At 38.5% G+C, this 13,392-nt stretch overlaps 1 pseudogene across 1 annotated transcript; it reads right to left on the bottom strand.

Moving 5' to 3' along the window:
* Positions 1-6,647: 6,647 nt before the first annotated feature.
* Positions 6,648-7,777, bottom strand: LOC308337479 (olfactory receptor 5J3-like; annotated as a pseudogene). The gene is made up of 2 exons: positions 7,596-7,777; positions 6,648-7,379 (listed from the first exon to the last, which is right to left on the bottom strand). The product of its transcript is annotated as an olfactory receptor 5J3-like (transcript).
* Between the last annotated feature and the right edge of the window lie 5,615 nt (positions 7,778-13,392).

Genomic DNA, 13,392 nt, shown 5'->3' on the forward strand with positions numbered 1-13,392 from the left:
ACTTATAAAACAACATACAAAAGAGGAATAATTCAATTTAAAAATGGGCTGAAGACATGAACAGAAATTTTTCCAAAGAACATATCTAGATGGCAAACAGACATGTGAGAAGATGTTCAATATTACTTATCCTCAGAGAAATGGAAATCAAAACTACAATGAGATATCACCTCACACCTGTCAGAATGGCCAAAATAAAAAAAAAAAAAGAAATAACAGGTGTTGGCAAGGATTCAGAGAAAGGGGGAACCCTCTTGCACTGTTGGTGGGGATGCAAACTGTTGCAGCCACTGTGGTAAAGAGGATGGAAGTTCCTCAAAAACTTAAAAGTAGAACTACCCACCATGATCTTTCTAGGTATTTACCCGAAGAATATGAAAGTACCAGTTCAAGGGGATATATGCACCCCAGTGCTTATAGCAGCAGTATCTATAATAGCCAAATTATGGAAAGTGTCCATTGACTGATGAATAGATAAAGAGGGATGGGTGAAATAGGTAATGGGGATTAAGGAGGGTACCCAGCGATGAGCACTAGGTGATGTATGGAAGTGTTGAATCCTTATATTATATACCTGAAAAGAATATTATACTTTATGTTAACTAACTGGAATTTAAATAAAAACTTAAAAAAACAATTAATCATAAGAGTTCATCCATACACTAAAGTATATTTATGGAACCATTAGACTTGAGGAAGAATGCTTTTTGACATGCATATTTTTTCTAACATAGTTTTACGTGAAAAGAATATGGTAGAAAATAGTATTACATTATTATTTTACTACAAATACAATTATACACACATGTGCATAGACACATACGCATGTATTAAAAAGCATGAGACCAAAAGTATGTACACGAAAGTGTTTGTAGTTATCTCTAGGTGCTGATATGTATTTCTGTAGCTTCTTCATATTTTCTAATTTCTCAATACTTAGCATGTAATTCTTTTATAATTAGGAAAAAAGTAATTTTAGATAATTGAATTAGTTATCCAGCATATGTGGAAAAGGTGGCAATTCTTAATGAAGACAAATCAACATCTTTATTGTTGGTTTGAATTGAGGTTACATTTTTTTAAGTAGGAACTTATCTCTAATGCTAAAACACGAGTCAGTGGGACCTTACTGAGTTTGAAATTCATTTTACATATCACTTTTCAGGAAAATATCATAGAGTAAAACCCATTTCTATTTGACTTTTTCTTTAAGTGCTTAAGCATTTTCTTCTCTGAGGCCTATATTTTATGCTCCCCAAGAGAAGGGCTTTTATTTCCTTTGGCACATCTCACCTCTCTCCCCATTCTCTTCTCTATGCTTCTATACTGCCTCGAATCAGTTTGTACACAGCATGTGGACTCATAAAACATTTATTGATGGACTTGCTTATTTCTATTCTCCATTAATCCCAGACTAGCCCTGTTCTTAGTATTGTACAAAATAGATTCAGCCTCTCTGCTGTCACTGCTTAATGCTCTGAGTCCCTGTACTCTACTCGTGCAATGTGAGATGGGCCTCAGCTAGTTCCAGCTTCCAGGACTGCCCCTGACCAGGTCTCTGCAAGAATAGCTGGAGAAGCCCACTCACCAAGTGAAACTGACTGCAACCCATCCTGAGTGTAGGCTGAGGATGACGGGTGTGAAGATGTGCTGAGAGCTCCCTGGGTAGCAAGGCTCAGCTTCTCTAGCAACTTTGAGTGGCAGATGCAGAAAGAGGTCAATGATTATCTTCTTATAACACCTGAGGAGACAGAGTCACTTCCTTAACTTATAGGTTCTCCTGAGCTTACGATCCCTCATCCTCCCACTGGTAGAAGTCTTGCTCCCTTTAGAAGGACTGGCCTAGGTTCCACTGGCTTCAAATCTTGTTCTGAATCCAAGTCCCCATTGAACATCCATGACCCCAATAGGTGGCCTTAGGGCAGCAGGATTGAGATGGGGACACCAGAAATTACCCTGGATAGTCTTTCTCATTAACCCAATAACCAGGAATGACTATTTATAAGACAAGGAGGATATCCCCTTCTTGAAAGCTTGTGGGAGAAGCAGCAGAACTAGATGTGAGGTCCCCAATGCTGAATTTGATAGTCCTGAGACTGTGTGTTAAGACCTAATACTGATTTCAATGGGTCCTGAGTCTGTGAAAGTAAAAACTGTAAATTCTGCCAGTGACAACTGACTGGGCTCTCTCAGTTTGTGCAAATCTAGTGGAGTTCCCCTTAAGCTAGAAAGGTCATTTGAGACTCAAATCTGATTACATGCTGTGCAAGCTGGGTAAATACCATTTGGAACACAGCCCTGCAGAAGATCCAGGGAAAACAAAACCCAATGCCTATACTGGATATCTGAAAAATGTGGGATCCTAGGAGCAAAAAATGATAATAAAAAAACTTACTGGGGTGCCTGGGTGGCTCAGTGGGTTAAAGTCTCTGCCTTCAGCTCAGGTCATGATCCCAGGGTCCTGGGATTGAGCCCCATGTTGGGCTCCCTGCTTAGCGGAGAGCCTGCTTCTCCCTCTCCCTCTGCCTGCCTCTCTGCCTACTTGTGCTCTATCTCTCTGTCAAATAAATAAATAAAATTTTTAAAAATAAAAACTTACTGGATATATACTATGTCTGAACACCATTCTGACCAATGCACAAGCCATTACCTCATATAAACCTCACAACAACCTTGGGAGATAGATAATCTTATCATTCCCATTGTATAGGTGAGGAAATTGAGATATAGAAAACTTAAGTAACTTGTCTATGGTCAAAGAGTTCAGAAGTGAGAGAGGTGGGTCTCAGAGTATGGCAGTCTGATTCAGAGCTTGTATTCATGGACATGTGTTCAGTATGATGGTACAGGACAGTGCTCAGAATGACCTTGTACTTGGGGGTTAATGTCACTGTATTAAATTTTTAATAATTTAATAATTTGCCCAGTGGTTGCTACAAACCTTCACTCTCAGTAACCTGAGCAAGAGCCTTAGGAGTACTGGGGTTAGACAGCATGCACTACAACATTTCAAGGTTGTTTGCTTTAATAGCCATCCTGACCCCAGGGTAGTATTGCCATGGTGCATTTGACATATGACTCAGTAGAGCTGATCCATTGTCCACCCTGACCCAGGTACCTAGCACATCCTGCTACAGAGGTTGCCCTACCCATGGTGGCCATTTGTCCACCATGGGTTGGAGCAGCTGGCCCATGGGAAGGGGATATGACTAGCTTAACTTACTCACTATCTGTCCAGCAGTTGGTGGGAGGAGGAAACTGGCCAGGGGACCATGCACGTGTGCTTTGAGTCACAGGATAGAATCACCGGGCACCTGTGTAGGGCTGCACTTGCCCTGCAAGTATCCCTGTGCCTGAGAGGGTGTGATATTACATAGCAAATTGAAAGCATCATGACAGATTGAGAGAGAGACTGCAATAGAAAGGGGAAAACTCTATATTTGAGTACCTTAAATGGGACTCCTTTTTGCTTTTTGAATACAGGACTTCACATTTACATTTTGCCATGGACCTACAAATTATTTGGCCAGTCCTAACTGCAAGGACTGTCTATTAAAGTATTTTAGTATTCCCTGGGGTCCACCACCTCTCACATAGAAATTATGAAGATGATGAGGTTGTAGCTCTCTCTACTCTTGCTGGAGCTGTTCAGAGGGTAGGAGACATAGCTGCTTGCCAAGGAGATAGATCTTGAGTCAATGTGTACTGTTTGATCTAGTCTAATGAGGCCCATTTCATCCCACACTCTCAGCTGTGTTAAGTGTCTCATATCCTGAGAGGGGCCTAAGAAAATATGGTGAGAGATGATAATCTGGAGTATGAATCAGAAGACCTGAATTCTAAATCTGCCTCTGCCACTGACAAACTGAGTGATTTCCAGAATGTTGCTCTCCCTTGGGGACACTGTTTCCTCATATGTGAAAAGAGCAGTTTTGATTATCCTAGTGTTTCCAGATTGTTGTTGAGGTTCTAGAGAGGTGCTTCACAGAGGTAGAGGTGAGTGCTTGGCAATGGAGTTAGAGTTATAGGCAACTCACACTGATTTCAGCTAAGCCTGTCCTATTTTGATGTTTTATATATTTTTGTTCTGCATTTGAATTCACTTAAAGAAATAATTTCAATGTTTAAAAAAATTAAAACCCCTTATTCTCAATGATCTCTGTGAGCCCTTCTACCTCTGATTTCTGATTCTGAAACTCTTTAACCTTGAATCCTACAAATAGGATGGTTTTTCTTCCAGGAGCATCTGCCATGTGCTTGGTTGGACCCATTACCAGAGAAGGACAGAAATCCAGGGAGGACAAGTGTTTGAAGGGAAAGCACCTGGGTGTATAGAGTTGAACGGACAATAAAGAAGAGATTCAGATTCTCTATTGTGGATTGAATGTCAAGCAAAAACCTCCAAAAAACAAGAGATTCAGCTAGAAGCCCATGGTCCAAAAGGTAAGATTTTCTACCTTTCTTCCATTACACAATAGGATATAACAATACTTGGTGGAAAAAATGACCTGGATAAGTAAAAAGGTTTGTTGTAAATGAATTTCAGCTTGACTAATGTTTTTTGAACCTTTACTTGGTACCAGACTCTATGCTAAACCTTGGTTGGGAGATGAAAAATTAACCAAATATGGCTCTATCCTTCTGAAAGTTTTCAGTGTATGTAAGCAAAACAGAAATTCTAAAAAATTCAGAGGATTTTATCATAAGGCCAAGTGTCATAATGTTACAGTGGAGGTGCAAAGTGCAACAGGAAACCAGGGTATGAATCCCTACTTCCATCTGAAACATCAGGAAAAGTTACGCAGAAAAGATGGGATTTAAGCTTGGACTTCAAAAAATGGATAGGACTTGGACAGACAAGATATGGAGAGCTTTGCATGCCAAATATAACAGTTTGGAATTTATCTTATCAGTGTGGAGAGTAGAAGGCTGATCTGGTTGGATTTGCATTTAAACTACCGTAGTTGTTATATATAAAGTAGATTTAATAGGATCCAGGTTGGATTCAGAGAGAGAGGGTAAAAGATTATTTTGCTAATCTAGGCAAGAAAGGAGTATGTCATGATCTAGGACAGTGTCAGTGGAGAATAAAGTACTTCAAAAGGAATTTGGGAGGAAGAATTGGCAGGATTTGATAATTGATTGAATGTAGGGAGTTGAAGGTGGAGAAAGTGTCAAAGACTAACTTCAGGCTTTGGGTTTAAGAAACCGGATTGTGTTGTTCACTTACATAGGAAACAAGGGGAAAGGAAGAGCAGGGTTAGAAGAGTTCAGTTTTTAAACATTAAATTTGAAGCTCTTGAGGAACTTTTCAAGGGGAGGTTCCATCTGGTAGTTGGATATAAGGATCTGGGCTCTAAGAGGATTAGTTTTACTTGGTAGTAAACCACACTGCCTCACAACTGGGGCTTAGCAGTCTTTGGAAGATGGCTATTAAGGCTAGAAAGCTTTGGGGAATAGAGGCAGAAACAAAGCTACCTTAGGGCGCAAATATTGTGTCTGACCTAGGTATAAATAAATACTTCTTTCTGTTTTTCCTTGCAGCCAGAGCCAATTTGATTATTTTCCCCCTAACTAGTTGTTTGATCTTGCTCAGTTTCTCTTCTCTAAGCCTTGGCTTCCTCAACTATAAAAGAAAGATAGTAATTTTTTTAGTCTTCAGGTATAGGACGATATGCTTTTATAGATAGCTTGTTGTTCAATATATTTAGACAAGATAGTAATATCCACAAATTTCATGCACCTTTTCAAATTCTGAGGGCTAGCCATGACTAATAAATTAATTGGGGTTTTACTCACACTTGTGTTGTCTGTTGGTCATATATTCAGGAATACTAATAGGCTTAGCTAGTTTATAATTTGCATACAATAGTCCCTTTAGTATTTACACACACACACACAAAAATCATTGGTATAATTTAGGCCTAGAGTTTCCACTGATCAATGGTCCATTGTCCCTTACAAAGAATCTTTCAAATCCTACTCTAATTAGCAAACTCAATCTGTTGTTTGGCTTAGCATTACTATCTTTTAAGATTTACCCTTATAAATCTCAATAATTACATATGTGAATTAATATATAGTCTCACATTTTATAGCCTCACAGTGGTAGTGATGATGCAGCATTTGGAAAACACACATTCAGGAGTCTTCTGAAAGTCATCCTTTCATGAGGATGAAAGATATGGACTGAACTTAATTCAGCCTAAGGGATACCAAGTAAATCCTCCATATAAATACATGAATAGTAAAGCAAAAGTATTTGCATCTCAGTTGCCATTTATATTTTCTTCTATAATTTATAGTCAAATTACACTATTTTCTAACCTTGTTATCATGGAATTATTTAAACTTATGACTGGGGTTACACCAGTTCACAACTCAAATTGACATATTCATATCCATATACATATTGCCCTCTTTTAAAACATTTCTTGTCAGACAGTTGCTTCAGAAAATACACATTGTTTTGGCCATAACTTCTTATTGTGTTGCTGTTTATCTAAAGAACTACTTCTAAACTCTTAGCCAGAGCAATTCAATTGTTCTTAACAAGGCTTCATTTGCAGGCAAGGAAAACACAGTGAATAGAACTGTAAGCAAGTCTTCATAGAACATGTTACATTCTTGAGACACAAAATGGAAGATTAGGGACTCTGCTTCAATATTTTCCATAAAGGAACTTTCACTTCCTGGTTTCTCAAACTTAAGAGTATTTAACATGGGGATTCAACATTGTATAAAACACTGAAACCATCTGATTTCCTGCCTGGGATCCATGTCGAGAGGGCTGCAAGTTAAATACAAATAGTTGTTCCATAATATAGGTCAACAGCAGTCATGTGGGAATCACACATAGAGAAAGCTTTTTCTTTGCCAGAAGCTGAAGGAATTCCCAGGATCGTCATGAGGACAGACATATAGGCGACAAGGATCACCACAATGGAGGTGACCAAGGTGAATCCCCAACAACCAGTATCTGGGTGACCCAGGGGTCTGAGCAAGCCAGTACCAATAGTGGAGGAATGTCACAGAAGAAGTGGGGAAGGACACATGGTTGACAGAATGATAGTTGTGTGATGGAAGTTGTCACAGAAACCATGTTAACTAATCCCCCAAAGTAGCATCCTGCTATCATGAGGAGACAACAGACTCTAGACATGGTGATATGGGAGAGCAGTGGCTGACAGGTGGCAGTATAGTGGTCATAAGCCATGGAAGCCAAAAGGTTGCATTCAGCAGAGGCAAAGATTATGAACAAGCCCATTTGAGTTATGCATCCAAGGAAAGAAACGGCCTACAATTTAGATAACAAATTTGCTAAAGTCTTTGGTATTGTAATGGAAGAGAAACAGACATCAAGAAGGGAAAGGGGGTGCCTGGGTGGCTCAGTGGGTTAAAGCCTCTGCCTTCAGCTCAGGTGATGATCCCAGGGTCCTGGGATCAAGCCCCACATCGGGCTTTCTGCTCAGCAGGGAGCCTGCTTCCCCCCTCTCTCTGTCTGCCTCTCTGCCTACTTGTGATCTCTGTCTGTCAAATAAATAAATAAAATCTTTTTAAAAAAAAAAAGAAAGAAAGAAGTGATAGGTTAGAGGGAAAAAATGTGCATGGAAGTATGGAGGCAGGGACTGACTCTGATCAGAATTACCAGGCCTAGATTCTCCAACACAGGAACAATATAAATGATAAGGAAGACTCCAAATAGCAGGACTCCAAGCTGATGGTTGTCTGCCATGCCAAGAAGGATGAAGTCAGTCACCATGAATGAATTCTCCATCCACACAAGCTGGATATTATTCTTGACGAGTTAAGAGCTCTTTAGACATGTTTTAGTTGAGGAAATAATGGGAAACTGGATGATATGGGTAAAACAGTCCCACTCAAAACATATCAATCCACAATACTCTCCAGCCCTTCCCCTCATCTATATTCTCACTTTATTTTTTAATATTTTATTTTATTTTTTCGGTGTTCCAGGATTCATTGTTTATGCACCACACCCAGTGTGCCATGCAAAACGTGCCCTCCTTAATACCCACCACCAGGCTCACCACCCCCACCCTCCCCTCCAAAACCCTGTTTGTTTCTCAGAGTCCACAGTCTCTCATGCTTCAGTTCCCCCTCCAATTTCCCCCAATTCACTTATCCTTTCCTTCTCCTAATGTCCTCCATGTTATTCCTTATGCTCCACAAGTAAAACCATATGATAATTGACTCTCTCTGCTTGACTTATTTCACTCAGCATAATCTCCTCCAGTCCCATCCATGTTGATACAAAAGTTGGGTATTCATCCTTTCTGATGGAGGCATAATATTCCATTGTATATATGGACCATATCTTCTTTATCCGTTCGTCTGTTGAAAGGCATCTTGACTCTTTCCACAGTTTGGCAACTGTGGTCATTGCTACTATGAACACTGGGACACAAATGGCCCTTTCTTTCACTACATCTGTATTTTGGGGTAATCTTTGGAAGATACCCAGTGAACTACATAACGAGACAACTCTCCCCCTTCAATAATTGTGACATTATTTCTGAAACAGTGGAAGTCATCAATACTTACTATTCTGCTTGAACTATAGAGGGTTTTCTAGAACCTTGATCATTTCTTCACCAGAGATTGTTGCAGAATCAGAATGCCCCTTAATGGCCATCAGAAAGCTAACCCAAGTCTGAAGGTACCATTTGGATCCCATGAATGAAAAACAAAAGGATTAATGCAGCTCCTGGCTGATCATCAGCTTACTGATTCCTTTAACCATGTTTGGAGCAAAGACAATGCATCTGTGCAAAACTAAATATGAATTCCACAAAGACTTGGTGGTTCCACAAAGACTTGTTGGTCAGATCCATCTAAGCAAAGGGCCAGGTCACAAAATGGCTGGAGTTAGATGGTGCTAAGGCTGAGTGCATGGACTCTATCTCTCTCTATTGCAGTCACAGGGTATCTCTAATGCTGGCTTACTGCCTCATGCAAATGCCTGGATTTTGCCCTGGATAAAGCACCAGACAAGAGAAGGGATAAGTCCTTGCAGCTCCATCTCCATTTATAGACTTTAAACTAAATTAGAGTCCCTGTGGTTCACTGGATGGTCATCAGTGAGGGGTGTCTGGAAGGGATACCTGTATTTAGTGAAACGTTGGACAAGCAGACCTCGGAGGGCTCCCCCAACTTTGATTAAAAAGAAAAACATGTGTGAGGCAACTTGGTGGCTCAATCGGTTAGGCAATCAACTCTTGATTTTGATTCAGGTCATGATCTCAGGGTCCTGGGAGTGAGCCCTGTGTTGGCTTCACACTCAGTGAGGAGTCTACTTGAGGATTCTCCCTCTCCCTCTCTCTCTGTCCCTCCCCTCTCAAATAAAAAAATCCAAAAAAAAAAAAGAAAGAAAGAAAGAAAAGAAAAGAAAAGAAAAAGAAGAAAGACATGTGTGATTCAAATCACCAGAAAATACAGGTTCTTTATTTGGTATAGTAGTTAAGATGCCCAATCCTGGAGCCATATGGACCTATTTGAATCCTAGCATAGGATATCACTGGTTCTGTGACTTAGGACTTAACCTACCTAAGCTTTAGTTTACTAATCTGTAAAAGAAGGACACTATATAACCTATGTCATGGGGCAATAGTAAAGATTAAATGAAATATTGCAAGTAAAGCACTCAGCGCATATCAGGTGCTCACTGAATTCTACTTTCTTCATTCCTTCATGAGCATGTCTACCTCTGTATTCATTATTTTTTTCACTCCATTTCACCAAATGCAAGTGGAGATATTGTATGTGTACTCTACTACCATTTTAGATCAGCAGAAATGAATTCTAGAAAGACTGGCTAAAATATAATTTTCAATGCTCCACTCTCTAACCATCTCTCAGACCACACATGCATGCACACATACACACATGCACTCTCACACACACTTTGACCAGAGCAGATGAAAGAAACATTTTTTACTTGTGGTAATAATTCACTCTTATTGCTCTATCCTAACTGTTAGAGTTGATTTCTGCTGCTGCTTCTACTGCTGCTACTGCTGCTGCTGCTGCTCAGCACAGCAGACTGCCCAGGGGAACACTGAATAACTTAGGCCTCTAAATAGGGAGATGAGAAGAGAAAATACTGGGATGAATGCAGGTAATGGAAAAAACACTGTTTTCAGTGACAAAAGACATGAGTTCTAGTCCTGGCACTAATTTGTATTGTTTTTCCATGGAAAAGCCACATAACCTCATCCAGCCCCTCATTTTCTCATCTTTAAAACGGAAAAAAAATACCCACTATGCCTCTCTTTTTGGGTTGGCAGGAAGATCAAATAAGATAATGAATGTGAAAGCACTCTGTAAACTCTGAAGGGTGATACAATACACATGGAACGGATCCCTATTATTATTCCATCATGGAAGGTGGGAGAGGGAGGAGGAATGCATCAATATGATCATTTTCTGCTGTGTGCTCCAGCTCCTGCTTACAGAGCTGCACTCTTTGCCCTCCCACTCACCCCCCTACACACACATCATCTGCTCTGCCTCTCTACCGTGAAAGTTTCAGCCTGTGAAGATTTAAACAAACAGCTCTTGACTGCTCACGTACCTTGAATCATAAAAAAGACAGGTTTTCAATGTTAGCTTCATGTTATTGTACCATTTTTAAAATTTTCCCATTTTAGGATAACTTTGTTCCTTGACATGTGCATGTACTATAGGCATTCAATAAATATTAGTTGAATGGATAAATGACTATTATTCTTTAGAACATGACAAAATCTTTTTTTCCTTAAAATAATATTGAATTGCTTTTTCTTCCCAAAGGAAATAACCATAAAAAATTAAGATTTTATTAAGGAAATGATTTTATATACCCCATCTACACATGCCACTGCATGTGTCAATATTGCAGCCAGAATTGGCATATTATTAACTTGACCAATGTGTCTTGTATATCTACTTACTGGAAATAATCAGGCACTCTTTTATTTGTTGAAGAAATAAACTTTTATGTTTAAAAAGTGCACTAATGCATTTATCCCTAGAGGCATGTAAATTTACAGTAATGGTTCTTTAAAAACTTTTTTTTTGTTACCTTTCTTTTCAGTTTTTTGGTTATGTAGTTCACTGGGTATCTTCCAAAAATAGCATAACATTTAGCATTTATACAAAGGTTCACTTATTTAGTTATTCAATACAATTTCAGGGGTGTTTAATAAACACAATCTTCCAAAACATCATATATTTCAACCCAACCATTTCCAGATGAAGAAACAGAAGTTCAAAGAGGTTAAGTGACTTGTCTAAGGTCTCAGAGTGAATTAGTGGCAGAGATAGTGTTGGAATCCAGACCTTCTGACCTAATTCAGTGACCTTTCCGCATCACTATCTTGCTTTCCTCTTAATTTGTTTTCTGCAGTTATTCTGGGTGGGACTTTCACCTTTGGTACACTTATTTTTCAAGTAATAGATTAAAAGTCATCCTCTGTCACCATATTTGAGCTATATGGTCTTGAGCAGATAGCTTGCTCTTTCTGGGTCCTAGTTTCTTCATCAATAAAATAAAGCAACTAGACCAGGTGGCCTCTGAGGCTCTTTTCAGCTTTAAGCTCTAATTTCCCATGGCTCTGTGATTTAAAATGTACACAGATCATTGGTCATTCTCAATATCTGATGGAGGGAAGTTGAAAGAGCAAATTTATTTAGATCCATGAGTCTATGTTATACAAAATACTCTATTTTACTCTGAGATTTCAGCCCTCACAGTGTGAGAAATGTCATATTGGTGTTTTGTCTCTATGGAAGGCACTGAAGGCCACTGAGGCAAGAGTACTGGAGAGATATTTTCCAAGCTTCCTAAACACCTTAAGGCAGAAAGAACTTGGACAAAGATTGGGTCAAAGCATCCAGGTTATATCATATCCTAACCATATAATCTCTAATTGCTCAACCTCTCTACTATCAGTTCCCTTATTTAAAACGGAATATTACCTAACTTAAATGGCTGTTTGAAGATTAAATAAGAAAAAAAATATGGAAAATGCTTAACAGAGATGTAGGTGTTTAATAAATGTTGTTTTGCTTCTGCTTAAAAGTCCATTTTTTATTTCACAATTTCACATATATGAAATGTCCAGACTAGGCAAATCTATAGAGAAATTGGTATATAAAAAGTAGATTAATGGTTGTCAATATCTTGAAAAGTGGTGCAGGAATGATAGGATAGGTTGTTTCATTTGTTTGTATTTTATTAGCTATGTGATTTAATTAAAATTTATGGACTTATACTTTCAATATGTCTAAAACTTTTAACACTTATGCTGCCCAAAACCTTTTCATTGCTTTAGTTCAATGTCCACCATGATTTGATATGCCCATATGGTTACATTTCTCACATTTTCATTTTTTTTAGTTATAAAAATATTCTAAAATTGATTGTGGTAAAAGTTGCACAATTCTAAGTATACTAAAAACCATTTAATGTACATGCATTTGTATGTGTGTGTATAAATTGTATGGTATGTGAATTATATCCCAATAAAACTATTACCATAAAAAAAGTAATCCTGAAGAATACTGGGGGCGGGGGGGATATCCATTAAAAGACAGCCATGTTTGGTGCATCTAAATTCTTCTACTAACTTATAGCAGAGTCACTGAATGAGATCATCAATTTAAAAGTACTTTGAAAAATTTAATGATGATGAAAGAAATGTATTCAAAGGAAATAATAAGATCATAATTGAAGAAATAAAGACCTGAATAAATGGAAAGGGACAGTTCGCTCCCAAATGGCAAGGCTAAAATACAAGAAAGATAAAACTCTTTAAGTGAATATATAGATTTAATGCAATATTAATTAAAAATTCTTCATGGTGTTTTACAGACCATGACACATTTACAGTGAAATTCACCTGGAAGAATAAGAAGACAAAAATGCCAAAAAAATACCATTTTATATAATGATGGTATATAGCTTCTCAGGTTTTAAACCTTATTATAAAGTTATACATATAAAAAAGACATTCTGGCATTGAATTAAAAATGAAGGTGGATCAATGAAATAGCATATTTTAAACAAACAGAGCCAAATTTACCAAAAAAGTCTCCAGTTAACTAGAAAGAACACACACACATGAACACTAACAAATAAATATTGGTGGGGAAACTGTGTATCCATAAGAAGAGAATTGAATTTGATCATATGTCTTTCACATCATATGCTTCAATAAATTCCAGATGGATCAAAAAGTTAGACATACAGGGGCGCCTGGGTGGCTCAATGGGTTAAGCCTCTGCCTTTGGCTCAGGTCATGATCTCAGGGTCCTGGGATTGAGCCCCATGTCAGGCTCTCTGCTCAGCAGGGAGCCTGCTTCCCCCTCTCTGCCTGCCTCTCTGCCTAC

The sequence above is a fragment of the Martes martes genome (assembly GCF_963455335.1).
Source record: "Martes martes genome assembly, chromosome: X".
NCBI classification, from domain to species: domain Eukaryota; kingdom Metazoa; phylum Chordata; class Mammalia; order Carnivora; family Mustelidae; genus Martes; species Martes martes.